This window comes from Aethalodelphis obliquidens, unplaced genomic scaffold (genome assembly GCF_003676395.1).
Source record: "Aethalodelphis obliquidens isolate GAN/ISIS:26980383/991018 unplaced genomic scaffold, ASM367639v1 scaffold4, whole genome shotgun sequence".
Taxonomy (NCBI): domain Eukaryota; kingdom Metazoa; phylum Chordata; class Mammalia; order Artiodactyla; family Delphinidae; genus Aethalodelphis; species Aethalodelphis obliquidens.
Genome location: NW_020837948.1, coordinates 3,384,502 through 3,405,872, shown reverse-complemented (window position 1 = coordinate 3,405,872; position 21,371 = coordinate 3,384,502). Strand labels below are relative to the sequence as shown.

General features: G+C 48.8%; 1 protein-coding gene across 2 annotated transcripts in view; it reads right to left on the bottom strand.

The window, feature by feature from the left end:
* SPOCK1 (SPARC (osteonectin), cwcv and kazal like domains proteoglycan 1) overlaps positions 1–21,371 on the bottom strand; it is a 555,545-nt gene that overhangs the window by 202,201 nt on the left and 331,973 nt on the right. The gene's annotated exons all lie outside the window — the stretch shown is intronic.

Sequence of the window (21,371 nt, the reverse complement as noted above, 5' to 3'; positions counted from 1 at the left end):
TATATGTATAACTGATTCACTTCGGTATAAAGCAGAAACTAACACACCATTGTAAAGCAATTATACTCCAATAAAAACGTTAAAAAATTTTTTTAAATAAAATAAAATAAAACTCCCTTTCACACGAACACACGTTGAAAAAAATTCTTTCACCAAAATGCTGTCAGACTCAAAGATAAGAGGAAGGGTAGTCGCACGCATTCACTTTGAAGAGTCTTTTTAAGACATGTCTTTGGTGTCAGCCAGTGAGAGAAAGGAGGAGTTTAGGGGGACGTAGATCTCTGATGGAGCGTGGGACAGGGGTGGAGACAGGGAGCGGAGAGTTATCTGCAAAGCCTCCCAGATGGGGGCTTAGAGAAACAAATCCTATGGCCTCTGGTCCTACGTGGAGCCAGTCCAGGTAAGAGAAGGTGTGGCCGCTAGGCCAAGGAAAGGGAAGGACCTCCAGGACCACAGGATGGGAGGGAGATGCGCCTGCTCTGTGGCCACCTTCCAGAAATCACCTCCATACCCGCGGACAAGAGGAAGGGCAGCGGCTTTGGAGAGATGAATCCCTGCAGCCATTTCACACACACACACACACACACACACACACACACACACACACACACACCTGGCCCGGAACCGTCAGCCCATCTCACTGCCCAGTTCACAGCCAGGGCCGCCTCATTAAAGACGCATCCTGACCGTCCAGCGCCTTCACACCAAACTGCCCAGAAATGGCCTCATCTGTTTGATTATTGACCACTGATTCCTCCGCTAGAACACAAGATCCACGAGAACAGGAATTTGTCTATCTGTTTACATCTCAAACCCCTGTGGGTTTAACACATGGTAAACACGTATTTGTGGAAGAAGCCAACGAATGTCTCCACTCGTCCAGCTGTTACTCACAGAAGTGTACTGCTGTGGGTACCACCTTGTTAGGGGCTGAAGAGGGGAACGGTCGTGCTGGGCCTGTTCGTGAAGTCTGTTAGGCACCAGGTATCTGACCGCAAGCCGTCCCTACAGCTTCCCACAGGAAAGCATCCTAGGCACGTCTCACAATAAAGAGACTGAAGCTCAGAAAGGCCGAGAAACTTGACTTTTTGCATACCTGGATAGCAGAGCAAGAAATCAAATTCAGAAGCCCAAGGTCCTTCTCTACAGAGTGTGGGGGATGACAGAGTCTAGTGGCAGCCCAGCCCTCTTGTCTTGCCCTGAGAGAACCCAGCTGGAGCCACCCTCATCGTGGTCCCGCACCCTCAGGGTGGGAAGGGGGCAGAGACAAACAGCGTGATTTGTTCAGACCCAGCTTTGCACTGGCCCAACACTGACAACATCTCTGCCTCCGGATTCCCAGCTCCAGTGGATGCAGGGATCAATTCTGGAATCACAGCAAGTGTCAGAGGACAAGCTTCTGGGGGCACACGAGTAGCATTTAGTGTTCCTTGGCTAGAGAGGGAAAGAAGGCGCCCTGGGCTTCTGTGAGGACACTGGGCCCCAGCTCTGCGGCTCCAGGCTTGACCTCTCCCGAGGGCCCACCTGTGACATTAACTGCCCATCTGACACCCCCACGTGTCCGCTCAGAGCCCACACTTCATGTCCGAAAACAACATTCTTTTTTTTTTAATTGAAGTACAGTTGATTGACAATGTTGTGCCAGTCTCTGCTGTACAGCAAAGCGATTCAGTTACATACATACATACCTTCTTTTTTAATACGCTTTTCCATTATGGTTTGTCACAGGATACTGAATATAGTTCCCTGTGCTATACATTAGGACCTTGTTGTTTATCCATTCTAAATGTAATAGTTTGTATTTACCAACCCCAAACTCCCAGTCTATCCCTCTCGCTCCCGAACTCCCCCTTGGCAACCACAAGTCTGTTCCCTATGTCTGCGACTCTGCTTCTGTTTTGAAGATAGGCTCATTTGTGCCCTATTTTAGATTCCCCATCTAAGTGATATCATATGGTATTTGTCTTTCTCTTTCTGACTTATCTCACTTAGTGTGATAATCTCTAGTTGCATCCATGTTGCTGCAAATGGCATTATTGTGTTCTTTTTATGGCTGAGTAGTATTCCATTGTATATATGTACCACATCTTTATCCATTCATCTGTCGATGGACGTTTAGGTTGTTTCCATGTTTTGGCTACTGCGAATAGTAGTATGAACATAGGGGTACGTGTATCCAAAAACAACATTCTTGAGTCTGCAAAACGTGTTCGTCCAGTCTTTTCCATCTCAGTCAATGAGAGCACCACTGACTCTTCCCTGAAGCCAGACACTCAGGAGGTCACCTTGATTCCTACGTCCATCCATCCACCAGTCTCACTGGCCCTCCTTTTAAACATACCTTGCAAGTGGGCCTCTTCTCTCCATCCTCCTGGCCTCTCTGGACAGCTGCAGAAGCCTCCTAACTGGACTCCCTCTCCTCCCCTAGGGCCCTGTGGTCTCCCTTCCGTGCAGCATCCGGAGTCATCGTTCGGAAATGTAAATCCCATCAGCACTTGAATCCTGCTTGAGATCTGTCGCCGGGACTCAGAAAGCCTCTCCCATGGCCTAGAACATCCTACACGATGTGGACCCTGCTCACCTCTCTGCCTTCCTCCCTGGCCCCCCTCACCCTCTGGTCCAGCCACAATGGCAACTCACCTTCCTTCTGACCTTCTGCCAGGAAGCTAGTTCTAGCCTCAGAGCCTTCACTATGCCTGGAATGGTCCTCCCCAGGTCACCGCCTGCTGGCTCCTTTGGCCACTTGCATTCTGTGTGTCTCATAAGGACCCTCCTAGACCACCCCTCTGAAGAAGCCGCCTCTGTCATAGCCCGACTTTTCTTTGCAGCATTGAGCAGTCTTTGATATTTTATGGTTTATCTCTCCCAGTAAAATGCATGCCATGAGAGCAGCGATCCTTTCTGTTGTGTATCCCCGGATCTAGAAAAATGCCTAGAACATGGCAGGAGCTCAGTGTAAACTTAACAAGGGGCTAAAGGTCTCTCTGCATCACACCTGGCCCAGAAAAGGAGGTGCCCAGAAACATGAAGACATGTTTGGTAGAGGATGGCAGCTTTCGTTTCCACACCAGCTACTAAGTGACTGGTTATGGAGCGTTTCTAAGGCCATTCGGGTTATTCAAACTCTGGTATTATTTTCCTCCAGTATGAAAAATAGGTTTTGATTACAAAAGTGGGGCTGTGCAGAAAAGGCCAACTCCATCCTAAGTCTGCTAAGAACCACACTCATAATGGGTTAAAAAAAATGAAAGGGACCAGTTTTCTATCTAGACCCAGTGAAAAAGCAAGATATCTGTCCCCTTTTCCCCATCTGATCTAAAAATAAAGGCCCTGCTCTGAGTCCCTGAGAGAGAGTCTAAGTTCTGATTCTGTGTGAGGAAAGGCTCAGCCATTTGCTCACCCTTAACAGGGCATAATATCACCAATTAGTTAACTGACCCATTTAAGTCGTCACACAGGGTGAACTATAGGCTCCCAGAGCTGGCAGACCTTCAGGGGTCCTCCTGTCTCCTCTCTGCTTTGCTGGGGTGTCTTGAAGCCCTAAGAACTATGCCTGTCTTTAAGGGAGGGACACCTTCTCATGACACCTATTTTTCCAACCACTTTTACAGCCCAAAATTCCTCCAAGCAGCAGCCTGAGTCCCGCACAGCACGAATTCCAATAGACTGTCCGCCCTGCTCTTTCCCCAGCAGAGATGGACCAAAGTTCATTCCCAGGTTGGGTAGCAAGAGTGGGAGGAAGCAGAGCTGCTCCAAGCCCCAGCTCAGCCACTTGCCAGTGGTGACACGTGTGGCAGGGCCCTGACTTTATGGAGAAGGATGGACTTACAGCACTGGGTCTTTCTAACGCTTAGGGCTTTTGTGAGGAGTCAGCCTAAGTGAGGCCACCTCCCCCTTGGCCCATGCCTCCCTCCAGTGAGGCCCCTCACTCGTGGACTGTGCCCTCACTAGACGCCAGACACCAGAGCTTGACAGGAACCATCTTCTTCCCTGCCCAGAATAAGTCCACAAAGGGCCTGTCAGTGTCATGAGTTTACGGTGAAGAAACTTAGACTCAAAAGGTCACACCATCAACAAGTGGCTGGGCTGGGGGCCACTGGAATCCTGCAGCGGTGACAGCCCCAGCTTTACCCCGCCCCCCTCTCCCCCCGCACAGCTGGCCCGGAACACCGGGCACCCAGGACCCGCCAGCACAACACATTTTACAAAGCAAGCAAGAAAGATGCGACTGTAAGATGCTGCTGTTCACTTACATTCCCTTTTGTAATGATAATGTTTAGAAGTCTCCCCTGAGCAGCCTAAATAAAGGGGTGAGGTGGGAAAGGAAGAAGAGTTAGACCCTCTGGAGCACCAGGCTCCTTACCTGAATTATCACATCTTATTCCTCAGTGACCCTGGGTTACACATTATGATCCTCATTTTATAGGGTAGAACGTCCAACTCAAAGAAATCTCCAGCTTCCTAAGCCTGAAGCCAGTGAGTTTTATTTCCCACAGACCCTCCTGTAAGATTCTCAGGGATTACAGTCACCACTCCCGGGGCTGTCTGATTCCCTGGCACCATGCTCTTGGCCACCTCCAGCTATGACCAAGACCCCCCCACTCCGCTGCTTGGCTGAAAGAAAACCAGGAGAGCTAGTGGCTCCGGAATATCCAGGTCAGAGCTGTGAGGAGGCCTCGTTTCCCCTCCTTCCCACACTCTGATGAGCACAGTCTCAAAATAGAAAGCCCCAGAGTTCAGGCACTGGGATGATGGAAAAACACAAAAAGCCCATGAATGAGACGCTCACTCTCCTCGTCCTCAAAACAGAAAACTGAATGTGTGATCGAGTAGATGGCTTGCTTAGATTCAACTTGGAACAGAATCCAATGCTACCTACATGTGAGGCCTTGGGCTGGGCACTGGGGGAAGACGTGGGTCGTAAAGGTGACCTCGGGCTCGTGAGTTCAAGGATCTCCCATCTTAGAGCGTGACCCTCACAAGCAGCGCTAATTCAGGGCCGAAAACACAGAGGGGGAACACGGATGCCCCCTAGCAGAAAGGGAAAGGCTCAGGGGAGGACCAGTATTACGCTGGGCACTGAGAAGGAGGTGCGATTTCCAGCAGGAATGAGGCACCCTGGGTAGAAGCAGCAGCAAGAGTGAACACGGGAAGAAAGGAAACTGAAGATGTGGAGTGGAATGTTCTAGTCTGGATGCGTGTGAGGGCGGTCCAGGCCGGAAGGAGACCAGAAGAACCATTAAGCCCTGCACTAGTCAGTCTGGACTTTCTTCCACAGTCAGTGCAAGCCCCACTGTCAGTTTCTGCGGGGAGAGTGACACCAAGGGATGTGCTTTAGGGTCCTTCACTCCATCAGCCATGGGGATTGCTGTGAACTAGAAGGACCCATCAACGGGACAGTGGTGACCGTGGTTCTACTGACAACACGGGGCTCTCTCAGATTCCAGCCTTAGAAGTGAAACTTCTGAGCTGGATTGAGAGAATGAGAGAAACAGTCACAGGGGCCCCGAGGCTAGCTTCCCAATGCTCGAAGCTTCCAACTTGCCATCAGCTTTGTCCCTCTCTTTTGCTGCATTCGAATGAAGCATTAAACGGAGCTGGAAGTGTGGTCCCCATGGAAGCTAGAAACTTAGGAGCATTAGCTGACAAACAGGCTCACTGCTGTGTAAACTCCCAGGGCAAATGCAAAGTGTGAGCTAATCTTGCCATCATTACAAGTTCTCTGAGCTGAGGATAATGTATGGTAATCTAAATCTGGCCTGGCAAACGCCTGCCTGGGAAATCGGATTGGGATTTGTTTGCTGATTCCCTTCCATCCTCCAGGAGATTGCAGGACATGGCACACCAAGACCTAGTCACGAAGCTGACACGTCCCTAGTGCTCCAGTCCCCAAGGCACTCATCTGCTAGACCTCCACCGCTGGCTAAAAGGGACATGAGGATAACAATCTGAAAATAATTCTGTAGCAGTGGGTCCGTAGGAAGAAACCTACAGCTTCATCAGTGCATGGTTAAAGAGTTCAGAGTGCCCCTCTGTATACAGACCATATGTAAAGCTCAATTGTGCCCCTCTCCTCCTTTGCTTAACATCTTCTGGAAGATTCCATCAATTCTTTTTTTTTTTTTTTTTTTTTTTTCGGGTTGTGGGGCCTTCCCGGACTGGGGCACGAACCCGTGTCCCCTGCATCGGCAGGCGGACTCTCAACCACTGCGCCACCAGGGAAGCCCCAGATTCCATCAATTCTGAAACAAAGTTTAAAATGCTCTGTCGGGCACACCTGTTCAGCCCTCGCCACCTGTGGCTCCCCACCACCTAAAACTCAAAACCCCTTAATAAATGAGCAGCCTGCAGCTCCCCTCACAAAACACACACATCTCCACACCCTGGCTTTGACAGTTCCCTCCACCTACGCTGCCCCTCTTCTCTTGGCTAAATTTTACTTGTTTTTCAAAACACAACTCAGACATCTCCTTCTCTGGGAAGTTTCCTGAACAGTTTTCAGCTCTCAGTTATCCAGCCAGTACTTGTCAGCGTTTACTGTATGTATACGAAGTATTATTACAATCCCTGCTTTACACTGAGGGAGCTCAGAGAGGTTAACTTGTTGGAGGTCACAGAAACATAATCTGGATTCACTCCCCACTCCAGTCTGGATTTGGGAGCCGTGGTCTGAATGACTGCGCTGTCCACACTTAACCTCTGCACTAACATTTCTCTTAGTCTGTCTTTTCCACCAGATGGTCAAGTCCCTGAAGGTAGAGGTGGCCCAACCCATCTCTCTGGCCAGCACAGGGATACTGGCCTGCTGCAGGGGCTCAGTCAAGAGCTCCAGAGCCGGGACTTCCCTGGTGGCACAGTGGTTAAGAATCAGCCTGCCAAGTCAGGACATGGAAGCAACCTAAGTGTCCATCAACAGATGAATGTATATATGTGTGGCACATATATACAATGGAATATTACTCAGCCATAAAAAAAATGAAATTGAGTTATTTGTAGTGAGATAGATGGACCTAGAGTCTGTCATACAGAGTGAAGTAAGAAAGAGAAAAAAACAAATACCATATGCTAATGCATATATATGGAATCTAAAAAGAAAAAAAAAGTGGTTCTGAAGAACCTAGGGGCAGGACAGGAATAAAGACACAGATATAGAGAATGGACCTGAGGACACGGGGAGAGGGAAGGGGAAGCTGGGATGAAGTGAGAGAGTGGCATGGACTTATATATACACTACCAAATATAAAACCGATAGCTAGTGGGAAGCAGCCCCATAGCACAGGGAGATCAGCTCTATGCTTTGTGACCACCTAGAGGGTTGGGATAGGGAGGGTGGGAGGGAGATGCAAGAGGGAGGCGATATGGGGATATATGTATATGTATAGCTGATTCACTTTGTTATAAAGCAGAAACTAACACACTATTGTAAAGAAATTATACTCCAATAAAGATGCTATAAAAAAGAATCCGCCTGCCAATGCAGGGGAGACGGGTTCGAGCCCTGGTTCAGGAAGATCCCACATGCCGCGGAGCAACTAAGCCCGTGCACCACAACTACTGAGCCTGCACTCTAGAGCCCGTAAGCCACAACTACTGAAGCCCGTGAGCCTAGAGCCTATGCTCCGCAACAAGAGAAGCCACTGCAATGAGAAGCCTGTGCACCGCAACAAAGAGTAGCCCCCGCTCATTGCAACTAGAGAAAGCCCGCACGCAGCAACAAATACCCAATGCAGCCAAAAATAAAAGTAAATAAATTTATTTTTTTAAAAAAAAAAAAGAGTCCCAGAGCCAGCAGTCCCACAGCACCGTCAGGCTAAGCTCCTCCACTCTGGATGCTCTCCTCTCTAGACCCACACACCCTGGACTCTGGCCAGCCAACTTCTAGGCCCACGTCGTCAATTTTCAGGGAGACTTGATGAAGAAATGTGAACGGTTTAGTAGAGAGACACTCCATTTCAGAAACAACTCCTAGTGTACTTGTTAGGGACAAGGTACCAGCACTTGTGTTCTTGGCATGAAGGGGATAAGAAACCCCGGTCTTGACCAAGAAAGAACGGGTAACTGTGTGTAAACACATGACATTTCATTATGTGTTGCATAAATATATCCCTTTCAAACACCCCTTTCTCCCACAAATCTTTACACAGTGCTCACCACATGGCAGAGACTATGCATAAAAAGATGAATAAGAGCCAGTACCAAAGAGCCCCTGGTGAGACAGAGACCTGCCTGGGGATGCAAATGGAGGACCGGCCAATTCGGGAACGATGAAAGTTGGGAAAAGGTCAGGAAAAGGGACATGGAAGACATCCTGGCCTGCAAACCATTATTCATAGTTGTTAGTATCTGGGTCCATGTTCTAAACCCAGCTGCACAACCAAATATGGATTCCTGAATCTCACCTCCTGAAATCAAAACCTGGGTGGCAGGGCCCAAGATTCTGCACTCTTAAGTTCCCCAGGCGACTCTTGCACAGACTGTTTCGCACAGGTCTAGGGATGGGGTCCTGGAGCCACTGCTCCAGGATACAGGGATCCCGAGAACACTGAGGGGGCTGCAGGTGGTTCAGGGAGGGCTGCAGGTGGTTCAGGGAGCCTCAGACTCTAAGTGAAAACACTGGCCTTTACATTCACCCTCCAGCTCTTGCTAGCTGTGTAGACAAGGGCAAGTCACTCAGCCTCTCGGAACCCCTGTCCTCACCGGCAGGCTGGAAGGTACAAAGGTTCAGAGTCAGACTGCCTGGATGGAAATCCCAGCCCACTGTTTCCCCGTGGGGTGACTTTGGGCAAGTCACTCGTGCCCTGTCTGTGCTGGAGCTTTCCTTCCTTATAACATCGAGCTGTGAACATTATCCACTCAGAGGAGATGATCTACATAAGGCACTTAGCACAGCGGCTGATACCCGGCAATCGTGAACTGCTTATCTGCCGTTATGATCACCATCCTCACCGCGGGGTGGTGGTGTGGCCTTAGGATTCAGCCCAGTGCCCACCGACAGAAGGAGGGTTCCCCAGGACAGGAACAAACTTATCAGAGTTTTAAAACATAGCTTTGATTTCTTTAATTACTAGGTAAAGTAGGCGTTCTCCAGTGAGCATTTGGGGTTGAGCTTTCTCCCAAGAATCCACAGCTGTTGAAGAGGCTAGCAGAATCAGCTCCTGAGTGGATGTGACTCAGACACCCAGAGCTAAAGGAAGCTGCTGAAGTAGGCAGCAGCCTGGCACAGGAGCAGTTCAGCCAGTCCCCTCGACTGACCCCAGCGCCCAGCCGCGCAAAGCCCTCCTCTTTCCCAGCCCCACACGAGTTACTCCTGACCCAGACGTCCACCCCTTTCCTTGACCCAGAATGTCCCATCATCTCCTGGCATCTGCTACCCACCTCAACCCACACTCCTGTCATTTGGGGAAGAGGTTGAAGAACTCCCCAGGCTGGAGCTCCGCAGGGTTTCAAGTAAAATCTACACCCATGTCCATACACCGATGAAATCAAACAAGAGGTCTCCTGCCCTTCACGGCCCAGAGCAGAGAACATTAGGGCAGCCACTTAGCACCCAGTTCGGGGCATGAGCACGAGCATGGAAGGCCTACAGCACTAAGACAAGGGGCTTCTCCAAGAGAATCTAGAAGTAGGTGGACTGGCACCAGCCTCTCTCCGACCTCCTCGACCACCCTTCTGGCCTCCCTCCCCATCTCACCCTCAATGCCCCTTTCGGTTTCTAGAGGATTCCAAGCTCTGTCCTGCTCAGAGGCCTTGAGATTGCTGCTTCCTCTCAGAGCCCTGTCCCTTAGGATCATCTTATCCTCCAGGCCTCACCTTCGATGGCTCCATCTCAGAGAGGCCACCCCTGACGACCCCATCCCTTTTATTCTCTCACCGGAACCTGCACGTTCCCTCCAGAGAACTTCACCATGCTTGCGATGATTCCGCTTCGTGCTTATCTTGCCGACCATTGCATCTCCAGCACCCAGCGGAGCAGACAGCACAGAGTGAGTGAATGAAAGGACCAACAAAGGGAGGGGGCAGGGGTGAAATCAAGGCCGGAGGAGGAGGAAACAGAAAGGCTCAGTTGGGAGAGGGAGGGAAGAGAAGAAATAGCGAGGCCAAAACAGAACAGAAGACAAAGTGCCTTTCTTGGGTCCTGGGTGGCCAGGGGGAGTTTTATTTCTTGTTCTTTGCTTGGAGGCACTACACAGGTTCCACTCCATCCGTATCAAGTTGACTTGCTCCAGCGCTGAGGCCCCCTTCTCTGAAGCCACTACCATCACTGGCTGCCCCCCGACTGTCCAGCTGCCCCCTGGGAAGAAACCTATGGGTTCTGAGCCGGGGCAGGATCCTGAAATTTCTCAAGCAGATGGTACCGGCTTCCGGCACTGAAGGAGTCCTGGCGATTATTTTAATTTGTTGTGTTTCTCTTTTGAATTCAGGAAATAGATGCAGGCAAACTAGCTACAAGCTATACTTGCATGACTTCAATACCTGACAGTCTTGTGGCAATCTCCTTTTCAACCCAGGGCCCTCTAAGTCTTCATGAAATGAAGAAAGAAAGAAAATCTTCAGGGAGGAAGGAGGTGAACACAGTGGGGGCTGCTGTGTGATTAGGTGATGGACTACAGTGGTACCAGGGTGCCCAGAGGAGGCCATCTCACTGAGGGGACAGAAAAGAGATGTGAGCCAGGATGGCATCTAAGGAGGATCCTGCAGGACCACAGAGCAATACCACACAGGGAAGATGCAAGCTGTGTGTCCGCTAGATAAGGCCCTTCAAGGTACAGCCTGGTAATTGAAAACAAAATGAATGTGGGATTGCTACAAGACAGGCAGTAACAAAATACAGTGCTCCATCTTGATAAGTCACGAGAAATGAAGTTTCCTTAAGGGGCTGAAGTGGGGATGGCAGCATGTGGAAGCCAGTTCCCTCTGAGACCAAATTTATCTGCACCGCAGAACAAAGGTGATGACCGGGCATCCAACGAGTCTCTGTCCTCGTGGGCGTGATGCCTCCCTGAGTCGGGACCTGTGCGTGCACCAGCTGGACAGGCTGAGCCACCCCCAACCTTGAACCGAACACCTCTGACCCTGTGGCCCCCTTCAGCTGCTTTCCTCTTGCTTACCTTTCACAACCAACCTTCTCAAAGGAGTCTGTGGAGCGGTAACACTGATGGCCATAAGGAGGCCAGTAAGCCAGGCCCTTCCCCGGGCTCTTCCTGGTGGAAAGAGCTACATAACAGCTATGGCTCTTGTTCCAGCTATCTGTTTGGATTGCACCTGTTGTCATCAACATTGTCCTGGAAGGACTCAATTTCACTCCACGGAAACACATGCAAAGCTCTGGACCAAGCTGGACAAGCTGGCATCGGTAACTTTCTTCTAGCCCCAGAAGACATCAGGAAAGGGACAGAAGGAATGGGGGTTGGGAGGTTGCAACTGTTACTATAAACTTCACGGAGGCTCGCCAGCTGGGTCAGGCTTAAACGAGGGCACAACTGACACACGTGAAGCCACCAAGATTCCCAGTCTGTGAGCTAAGTGTTCCCCATATCCCTTGCGTTATCTCAGAATCCTCAGGTGTCCAGCTTGGGGAGGGATGAGGCAGTGAGCCAGGTGTTCATCTGCATCTGGTCTAGTCCTGCTGTCTCCAGTGCCCTGGACCCCACCTGGCCTTCCTTCTGTATCATTTCACTCCACTCTTCCCAGGAGACCAACAACCTCCAGGTTCCTAACTCCAAAGGCCACATCTGCATCCTTACCTGGGTTGGCTCTCAGCTCCTTTCGGTCCCCTGACCACACCTTCCTTCCGGAATGCGTCCCTCCCTGTGGTTCCCATGACACTCTGGCTCTGCCGATCCCAGTCAACTTCCTGCCTTTCTGGCACCTCCTCTGTCTCCTGTGAGCACTCCTCCTGCTTTTTATCCCTTCTATATTGTTGTTCCTTGGGGTTCTCTCCTAATTCTCTCTCACACCCAGTCTGCTCTCCCTGAAAGAGCACAGCAACCATCTACCCTGCTCCATGGCTTCAAAGACCTCCTTCATGCTGATGGCTCCCAAATGTTTCTCCAGGCCCAACCTCACCACTGAGCTCCAAGCCCATCTGTCCAGTTACCTGCTGGTCCTCGTTCCAGGGACAATCCACAGGCAATATAACAGCGACCCAGGCCCTACACTTACCTCACCCTTTTTCTTCCCAAACCATCTCTTCTTTCCATGTTCCTGTCTAGTCACCCTGTAACTCTAGGAAGTTCATCACCTATAACTCCTTCTTTTCTCTGTCCCCCTACATCCAAACTCACCCTTCTCTCTCCCCTCCAGTACCTGCCTTACCTGTCCCCCTCCCCACCAACCCATCCTAGTTTCTCCTCTGATCTACAGCAACTACCTCCTTACTGAGATCTTGCTGGGTTCAAGCTTAATCTCCCTCTGACCCACCTTCCAAACTGCCATCCTTATCTATAACTCGTACATGCATTGAGAACCCACTGTGTTCTGGGCACTATAAAAAAAATACTTTCACTCTGGGCATGTTCCTGGTGGCTGTAAATTCTAGAAAAGACATAAACAGACCACTAAAGTTAAATATGTTAAAATGGGAGTTATGTGGAGTGCCGTGAGAGTGTGGAAAGGAGACTGAAAAAGCCAATCGTGTCACTTCCTATCAACAACCTTCAGGGACTCCCCTGTAGATGCCCTCAACAGAGCTGCCAGTGGTGGTGTCATGACACACAGGAGAGGGGGACCCATTATGAGGTATCCCAAGTAATTAGTTAGCCTATATTAGTGAAAACAATTAGGGCCCAAGAACAGGAGTTTTCAGACCATTTTCTTTCTATACAGTAGAACAGATACGAGGCTGCCTGATAATAATAGCCCTGTTCCTTAGTTGCAATCTGCAGTGGAGGAAATACAATCCTATAAGGTGAGCAACATCCCAGACAAGTCCACAGGACATCCTGGGTCAGGCAGTCACTGTAGGAGAAAGGAAGGGAGCCGCTGGCCTTTCAGATACTCTCGCTATGGTGTCTAAGGGCCACATAACATGTCCAGTCCAGGTCCATCCATCTCACACCTGTCCCCAACTGGCTCCTTGTTCCAGCCATACCTGATCACTGTTTTCTGACTATACTCTGCTCCCAAGACTTTGGGACCTTCCTTAGATTGTTATGCCCTGCCTGAAATGCTGTTTCCACCATGTCTACCATCCTTCAGGTCACAGATTACAGCCCAGGAACAAATGACCAACTGCTTCCCTCCTCAGGGCCTCCAGAGCCCCATTTGCCCATGGTCTTCCTCCCCCATCCTCCATGATATCCAGAACATGGTGGGGCAGGGCTGGAGCCTGACCCTGCCCTGTCTACCCAGGGCTTACTTTAGCCTCTGGCAATGCATACAGCCCCACATGTATTTCCTGGGCAAACTAAGAACTCATTGTGGGGTCCACCTGCTGCAGAGCCAGGAGAAGCAAGTCTGCACAGGGCAAGAAGGGAGCTTTGAAAGGGCTTCCTGTGTATGTCCCCACTTTGCACCTAAGGACAGAATGTTCTAGGGTGTTTTTTAATCCTCTTCTCTCTTGGTTCCTCTGTTTTATCTTCCCACTTAGAAGCTGCAAAGGGCCAGGACCTGGCAGATGCAGAAGAAAGATTCCAACTCTTCCCGGCTATGTGACCTTGAGCAAGTTCTTTAACCTCTCTGAGCACTTCCGCTTCCGTAAATGAGAAACATTAAACATCCCACAAACGGGTTGGAAGAAGAAGAAGTAAGTTACCCGGTGCCTTATACAGCACATAGTGAGCCCTTAGTTAATGTGACGTGCCCTTCCCTCCATCCCTCTGTTCTGCAATCCTCACTATGCAAAGGGCTGAGGGGGGGATGAGTCTTGTAGGAGAGCCTGGCACATGCGAAAGCTCATCAGAAGAGTATAAGCAGAGCTCTCCAGACCTGAAGACCAGGGCATCGGAGACCAATGTGATCTATTATTCACCCACCACGAGCAGCCAGTGCCCGTTGAGAATAAAGAGAAGCCTAGAGTTAGCCTAAGTTAGAGGGTTTCTCCCACTCCCGAGGCTGCCGTGTTGGGCTGTGCAGTCCCTAGCTTGGGCACAGCCAAATAAGGCCACGTGGGCTGGGACAGCTGCCTCTCAGGGCACTGAAGGGTTTAAGCAAGGAAGAAACACAATCTGACTTATACTTTGAAAACATGTCTCAGGATCCATCAACAGAAGAATGAACAAATAAACTGTGTACACAATAGACCACCACCCAGAAGCTAAAGTGAATGAGCTAGAGCTACATGAATCAACATGGATAAACCGCAAAGAAACGCTGAGATGCAGAAGCACAGTATGATACTGTAATGTGAGGTTTAGAACACACAAAAACAGGAGTACACATGTTTACTTATGGATACCTATGTAGTAAAAACATACACACACAATGCAAAACATACAATGAGAAATTCAGTTACCTCTTGGGAGAAAAGAAGGGCATACTGAGGTCTTCACTAACAAATCTATGATTTTTTTTCTTTAAGTAAATGATCTGAAGCTGACACAGCTGTATGAAAGCTGGTAGGCAGATAGAGACATACATTTTTAAAAACTATGTTAGCTATAAAGAAGAAAGTGTCACTCTGATGGCTATGGGGCAAAGGGACTGGAGGGGGCAAGACAGGAAGCAGATGGACCAACCAGGAGGTTACTGCCACAGTTCAGACAAGAGACGATGCGGGTGGAGAGCAGTGGAAATAACGTAAAATGGGCAGACTCAGCGCACGTCTTGGCAGTGATCCAACAGGCTTTGGGTATTGATGGGATGTTTAGGGTAGCTGGAGGTTGATGGATGGGGGGAGGCGTTGTGATGTCCAGTTTCCTGGTTAAGCACGTGGATGGTAGAAACACTGAAGTTGGCAGAAAGCAATGGAGGAGAAACATCTGGTCAACCCAGGGACAGATCCAGTGGCCCCCAGCACCACTCCCCAGCAAATGAAGTGAGACAGACATCTCCCCAGACTCATAATGGTCTGCCACCATAGAATATCATGAGAATTCTTTTATAAGCTATGCCTGGCGCCTGGCTTTGATGAGATAACCCAATTAAGAAAGGGATGGGAAGGACAGAGCTGAAGCCCCCAGTAAAATAAAGCAGCCGGTGCTTCATTCTGCCCTCAAACCTCTGGGTACAACCAGCAGAGAAAAATGGGAGGTCTGGATGGTGTCCATGAATACTTGATAGCTCAATATAGCTTTGGGGGTGCCAAACACTATGAAATACGGACAGCGCCTGGCTGCCCCTCAGAAGTTACATTAGCGGTAATAACATAGTAGGCTATAGGTACAGGGTGCTGGTAATTTATTTCCCCTTTAAGGATATGTTAGAAAAGGCAGATTTAATAGTGTGGAAATGAGAATGGGTGAGAGATGACATTGCAATTGTGTAGGTAACCCATCAGGCTCCCCCAGCCCCCAGACGGCCCTAGATCTGCTCTCCTTTCTCATAGGCACCTCTGAGGCCCCCTGAAAAGCTTCTTCGTCCACCCCCACCCCACCCCCAAATGCACACCCCATTCTGTTAGGCTGAATAGGAAAGTGCGTAATTGCTCATTTAATTCGCAAGCCGCCCAGGGTCTTGGTTTTTGTGTATCTGATACACCAATGTGCCTGCTTCAGACTGAATATTCCTAGAAGCAGGGCTAGTGCCGAGGCCAGCCACTCTGCCCAGTAACACCCACAGATGAAAAAAGAGATGGCTGCAACGGCAACTTCTTTTCCCACATGTTTTAGCATCAATAGCCCTTCTTTCATCAGCAAAGGGAGAGAAGTGGCATTGAAGACTTGGTCATTCACATTCGTTAAAAAAGGCATTAAGTATTGATTATACTGGGCACTGTGCCCAGCTCTCAGGGGGCTCTTGGTGCAGGGGACAGACAGACAAGTGAGTAGACAACAAAGAACTGTGGGAGAAAGGCGACAGCACAGGGAGACACAGGGTGCCCAAGGGAGCCCACTTCACAGCTGGGGAGGCTTCCCAACAGAAGCTGAGACATGAAGGACCAGAGAGCGTTATCCAAATGAAGGGAGTGGAAGAGTGTTTCAGGCAGAGGGAACAGCATGTGCAAGGCCCCGGGCATAAGAGAACACGTGGCCTGTCAGCAGAACAGCAGCGATTCAGTCTTATTGGAGCAGAGTGGCGGGTGGCACGTGCAGAGATGAGAGTGGCGGGGTGAGCAAAGGCACCGTCTTTGCTTTCCCCAGACTCAGCCCCGGGCCACCCTGTGCTGGGCAGAGAGAGACTTGTGGACGGCCCCGCCCTTCCTCCCCTCTCCCTCCTGGCTCCTGTCTTTCTTCCCACAGCCTCCCCTTCCCCCAGATCCTGCTCCCTACACTGGGCCCCACTTGATTTCCCTCCAGGAAGGTGGCGCTCACCCCTCTGCCATAGAGCCTCTGCTGTCCACTATCCGCCCAGGCCCAGAGAAAAACCAGGACTCAGCAGAAAGTTTCCATCTGATCCCTCCACAAACACCACCTCTTGGGCCAGCAGTTACAGCTGCGTTTCTGGTCAGAGCCTTCTGTAAAGGATGCTGACACTGCATACAGCAGCACAAGGGTCCCCGGTCCTGCCTGGTCAGGGTCAGCAGGTTTAACCATAATGAAAACAAAATGCTAAGAGCAGCCTGCCCCCCCCCCCCATGGTCCGGACTCCCTCCACATCCAGCGTGTAATTAGGAAGACAGAACAGCCTGGCAGCAGTCCGTGATTAAATTCACCATGCAGCAAAGGGGTCATCCATCACTTCTTTTGTTTTCTTCTTGCTCTAACAATGTAAAATGACCCTCTTAAAAAACTGAAGTGAATAACCTGATCTGGCCTCTCCTTCACTGAAAGCATACCCACTGCCTGTGCACAGGTTTCCAATACCCCTCTCTGAGTTTTAACTATACATCTTTCCGACTGTAATAATTCTCTGTCTACTCAGTGGTGTGGATTCCATGGAAGGTGATCTTCACAGGTACCGCCCTGTCAAAGCTGCCTGACACAGGCAATTAGCAATTCACCTGAATTTCACAGACACATAAAACGGTAACTGTGCAGAGCTCTGTTTTTGTCTAACATCATTTAAAAAACAAAAAAAAAGATATCTTAACAAAGCACACGGGTGACTGTGAAATTAGCTGAGAGCCAGCCCAAACATCACTATCACCCTCACAGGGCAGGAAGCAGAGAAGATGTGGGAGCTGGGGCGATGGATGAAGGATGGGGCCCAGGCATAGTGGCCACCTTATTTGGCCACAGGTTATCGCAGGCCAGCCTTGAGACTGGACAGCTGCCAGTGGGTGTGGCATGATATGGGGGTGGCCCACATTTCCAGATGTGTCACCCGAACTATCCACTCCAAGGAAGGTGACTCAGCCCAGCCAGGTTCACCGCCCCCTAGAGTTGGAAATAAGAGTTATGAGTACATGCTGGTTGGAAGCAGCAGGGGTGACATCTCTCCAGAGATGGCTGGTATAGGCTATTCCAAGCCAAGGATGCAGATATAGTACTCTGGGTGGCAGTGAATGTGCAGGGTCGTGTGTACCCCCCGTGATATTGTGATTTATAATAAGAAATAGCGTAGTTCTTATTCAACCCCATTCCTGGCACAGAGCTCCTAAAACCCTTGGAACTTCCTAAGTAATGAGAACAGCAAAGGTATCTTTGTTATATTAAGGAGGTGACTTTTGGAAAACACCCTGGTTGCCCAGGGAACCAACTTTCAGTTCCCATCCCTGGAACTCCAGGGAGGGGGGCGGGGCGGGGCTGGGCGGGGCACAGACTGAGTTCAATCACACATGGTCAACGGCTTAATCACTCATGCCTATGTAATGAAGCTTCTCTAAAAACCCAAAAGGACGGGGATTTGGAGAGTTCCTGGGCTGGTGAACACAGGGATGTGCAGGGTGAGTGGCGCTCGTGGAGAGGAGCCTGCAAGCTCCTCCGCCTCCCCCCACAGCCTGCGCTGTGCATCTCTTCCATCTCGCTGTTCCTGAGTTACAGCCTTTTATAACAAATCGGTAATCTAGTAAGCAAAAAGTTTCTGAGTTCTGTGGGTCACTCTAGCAAAGCAATTGAACCCAAGTTGGGGCCCATGGGAACCTCCAATCTATAGCTGGCTGATTAGAAGCCCAGGTGGCAACACGGACCTTAGTTACCTTAAGGTAACTAAGATGCCCCATGCCTGGGAAGTGGAAAAGAGAATTACTCTTTCAGGCCATCCAAGGGCCCCTGAGTCCATCAAATTAACAAAATTAACATTTACTGTGTGTCCAGCATAATACTAAGCGCTGTGAAGGATACTAAGAAATAGGAGTCTCAGAAACTCTCCTTTCCTCCCCATTATCTCATCAATCACGGCCTCAGTCCCTCCCACCCCCTCCCCACACTGAGTCCATCTCCTGGCAGGCAATCCCTCCTAGCCCAGCCTAAGGCTGGGTGAAACAATCTCCCACCTGCAGACCCCAAACCCCAGCCCTTCCTATCCAGCCAGTGGGCACTTTTCAGATCGCAAATCTGTCATCCAACCCTCCACATCCAGCTGAAAACCTTTCAGTGGGCTCCCACTGCTGCTAGGGTAATGACAGCACTCCTTAAGGTGCCCTGCATGGCCCTGTGGGGTCTGGCCCCAGCCAGTCTCTCTTCCTCATCTCCTGCCCCGACCCCTGGCTCTCTGCACCCTGGCCTTCCTTTAAACCCTCTTGCTTACCCCACTATCTGTGATGAGAGGGAATTTAAACATGCTGTTCCCTCTGGCTGCAATGCTTTTCCTCTCTGCTTTACTTATTCGGCTCCCTCAAGTCGCAGCTCCAATGCAACATCCACAGGGAAGCCTCCCCAGATCATTTCTAACTATGTCAAATCTTCCCTTTGTAACCTGCTGGAGCTCTGGGTACCTAATGGGGACTTATCACTGTTTAAACACTACTCTGACTTATGTGATCATTTGATTACCACTGTGTGTCCTCCCTGAACTATAAGCTCCAGGAGAGCAAGAGCCATGCTTGATTTTGTCATCGTTGTGTGGCCAGTACTCAACAGGGTGTCCCACATACACTATGAGTTTGGTGTATATTCATTGAGTTAAAGAATCTTGGCCCCCAGGGGCTTGCAAAAGCTGTCTAGTTCACGAGATGACCCACAACTAGCTTTGTGAAAACTGACCTCCAGCAATGAAAATAACACAGCCACCCAAAAAAGCTGGAGGACCTGGGTGATGAGTATGACTCAAGCTGCCCTGTGACCTAAAGAGAATGTTTCAGGCAAGATACCCATGAGAGGACGATCACCTCCGTCTTGACAACACAGTCAGGATCTTGGGTGCTTTGGACCACTTTGGGAAGCTCACTGATTCTGCAAAGCCACTTAGGCATGTGTCTCTCCAATCGCACAACCGAAACTTACTCTGGTCCCTGTACGTGCTGGAGTTCCAAGGCCCATGGGCATCAACAGGAGAGACTATCTTGAGCGAGATACTGATGTCTGCTTGATTTTGGTCCACTAAAAGAAAAAAATGTTGCTCAACAAACACAGAAAGACCACGATACCCTGTAGGATGAGGCATGAGGGTTCCTGCTCAGAAAGGAAGCAGAATCACTTTGAATCCCAGCTCTGCTATGCACGACAAGCCACACACAGGCCACTGTGCCCCTCCAGGTCAGTTTTCTCATGCATAGAGTCAGGATAAGAATCACGGGACCTACTGTCCAAGGCCGTTCTGAGGATTAACTAAGATAATATATGCAGCATGCCTGGCACAAAGTAGATACTCAAATTCCAGATTCCACTACAAGAGAAAAATCCTGATACTACTTCTCTACAAAAATAGACAAGCTTAAAAATAAAATTTGGGAACACATTGTATTCTTTAAAAAAAATTTTTAAGATTCTTCTTTTCTGATGATCACAGCAATGCATTTTCATTGAGAGATAATACGCAGGAGATGAGGACCCATTAAATGGATTCAAGTCTAGCACCAGTTCCTCACAGCTGTTTGGCCTTGGGCAAGCTACGTAACTTCCCAGAGTTCAGTCTCTACATCCATGAAAATGGAGATGGCGGTATCCTCCAGTTTATTGCCTAGTTGTAGCAATTAAATGAGATAATCTATGTGAAGTTCTTGATATAACACCTGACCCATGGAGAGGACTCAGTAAACACTATTTCAATCATCATCATCATCACTATTGTTGAGACTTTTTTAAGTCAGAAAGATACAAAATATGGGAAAGGTAAGATAATTTGAAATGCCACCATCCATAAATAAACATTTTAACATTTTAGTGTTCTTCTAATAATCACATCACTATTTTAATTTTACAAAATTTGGCTCATACAATATAAACTTTATTGTATTCTGATGTTTTCTGTCTCCTTATGTCCTAATTATTAAGAACGTGACGTTAAAGTTTCTGTACTATTCCATCATGTGGTAGGACCAAAATTAATCCATCATAAAGTTTAACCAAATGTTGGTCTTATAAATAATGCTGCAATAAATGTCATTTATACATATGCATTTGTCCTCATTTCAAATTATTTTCGGACATACTCTTAAAGGATGAATTACTGTTTAACAGAGTAATTTTTTTTTTCTATTCTCAGTACTGTGTATGATTAATTGCTTTCCAGAATTAATATGGTGCCTAGCAGAATACTTAACCCACTGAAGGGCTGGACAAAGAGCTGTCAAAAGGAGAGAAAAGAATAAGCATTGTCTTTTTAAAAAATATAGTCTAACAACAGAAGAAAGATTGTATCTTTATCTTATATTTCTTTGAATGCCAATGAAGTTAAACATTTTTTCATGCTGTGTATATTTCTTCTATGAAACTTTATATTTATGTATTTGTCCATCTTGTAAAGTTTTAGCATTTTTATTAATTTGTAAGTGCTTTTATATATTAAAGCTATCATCTCTTTGACTTACTTGTGGTAATATTTTTCTTAATTTGCTTTGTGGTTTGTTTTTGACCCAGATCATATTTTAACTTTAGTGTAGTCAAAATTTCTGGTTTTACTTTTTTGTTTGTTTGTTTGTTTTTTTGTTTTTTTTGCTGTTGTGGCCTCTCCCATTGCGGAGCACAGGCTCCGGACACGCAGGCCCAGCGGCCATGGCTCACGGGCCCAGCCGCTCCGCGGCATATGGGATCCTCCCGGACCGGGGCACGAACCCATGTCCCTTGCATCGGCAGGCGGACTCTCAACCACTGCGCCACCAGGGAAGCCCTGGTTTTACTTTTAACGTCTAGGGTTCTTAGGTTAGATGCGAATTCAACAATGACTTCGTTTTTTATGTGTTCTCATTTTTTTATACATAACTCTTCTGAATAAATACTTAACAATATGACTAA